A 1297-nucleotide genomic window follows, 5' to 3' on the forward strand; every position below is an offset into this window, starting at 1 on the left:
AGTGCCACAAATAAGTTGCACATTCATTATTAACTTTGCATCTTTTGGCTTCAATATTATAAATTTGTGTATCACTACGATCGAGATTCAACAAACCATTCTCATTAGGTGCGTAACCATAGAAGGTTTTGTTCATGTAAACAGAATAACAATTATTCTCTAAATTAAATGAATAACCGTATTGCAATAAACATGATCAAAACATATTCATGCTCAACGCAAACACCAAATAACACTTATTTAGGTTCAACACTAATCCCGAAAGTGTAGGGAGTGTACGATGATGATCATATCAATCTTGGAACCACTTCCAACACACATCGTCACTTCACCCTTAACTAGTCTTTGTTCATTCTGCAACTCCCGTTTCGAGTTACTACTCTTAGCAACTGAACCAATATCAAATACCGAGGGGTTGCTATAAACACTAGTAAAGTACACATCAATAACATGTATATCAAATATAGCATTTGCTCACTTTGCCATCCTTCTTATCTTCCAAATACTTGGGGCAGTTCCGCTTCCAGTGACCAGTCCCTTTGCAGTAGAAGCACTTAGTCTCATGCTTAGGTCCAGACTTGGGCTTCTTCACTTGAGCAGCAACTTTCTTGCTGTTCTTCTTGAAGTTCCCTTTCTTTCCCTTTGCCCTTTTCTTGAAACTAGTGGCCTTGTTAATCATCAACACTTGATGCTCTTTCTTGATTTCTACCTTCATTGATTTCATCATAATGAAAAGCTCGGGAATCGTTTTCGTCATCCCTTGCATACTATAGTTCATCATGAAGTTCTACTAACTTGGTGATTGTGACTAGAGAATTCTGTCAATCACTATTTTATCTGGAAGATTAACTCCCACTTGATTCAAGCGATTGTAGTACCCAGACAATCTGAGCACATGCTCACTGCTTGAGCTATTCTCCTCCATCTTTTAGCTATAGAACTTGTTGGAGACTTCATATCTCTCAATTCGGGTATTTGCTTGAAATATTAACTTCAACTCCTGGAACATCTCATATGGTCCATGACATTCAAAACGTCTTTGAAGTCCCGATTCTAAGCCGTTTAAGCATGGTGCACTAAACTATCAAGTAGTCATCATATTGAGCTAGCCAAACGTTCATAACATCTGCATCTGCTCCTACAATAGGTTTGTCACCTAGCAGTGCATCAAGGACATAATTCTTCTGTGCAGCAATGAGGATAAACCTCAGATCACTGATCCAATCCGCATTATTGCTACTAACATCTTTCAACTTAGTTTTCTCTAGGAACATATCAAAAATAAAACAGGGGAGCT

This window comes from Triticum dicoccoides, chromosome 5A (genome assembly GCF_002162155.2).
Source record: "Triticum dicoccoides isolate Atlit2015 ecotype Zavitan chromosome 5A, WEW_v2.0, whole genome shotgun sequence".
In the NCBI taxonomy this organism is placed as follows: domain Eukaryota; kingdom Viridiplantae; phylum Streptophyta; class Magnoliopsida; order Poales; family Poaceae; genus Triticum; species Triticum dicoccoides.